The sequence below is a fragment of the Fragaria vesca genome, linkage group LG6 (genome assembly GCF_000184155.1).
Source record: "Fragaria vesca subsp. vesca linkage group LG6, FraVesHawaii_1.0, whole genome shotgun sequence".
NCBI lineage: Eukaryota > Viridiplantae > Streptophyta > Magnoliopsida > Rosales > Rosaceae > Fragaria > Fragaria vesca.
The window spans coordinates 19,490,578-19,491,001 of NC_020496.1; positions in this window are offsets into that span (position 1 = coordinate 19,490,578).

The window sequence follows — 424 nt, forward strand, 5'->3', positions numbered from 1 at the left end:
CTAATGGTGAATTTAGTAAAGTTCATAAAATCCAGGCCTTTCAAATTTTTTAATGGTCAAGATATTGCCACATCATCGATACAAACTTTTAAGAATTTTTGTTGTTAACCCACGTTAGTTAGAGTTAAAAAAAAAAAAATGAAACAAATTCCTATCATGTTCTATCGTATTCGTTTGATCAGAGAAACTGGTATTGCATATATTCATATAGGATGCACTGGATTGTGGATGCATTCAAAATCATTTCTATAGCCATGAAGAGGGTGCTATTCAGTTCATAAATTCAATAAATAATTTGATTCCACCAGCCATTATATACACATTAACTATCGAATGGATCAAGTTAACTAGCAAGCGAACTTGGGGATTCAAATGGCGGTATATAACGAAATTGAAATCCTTCTCAGATAAAGATCCTCAATCT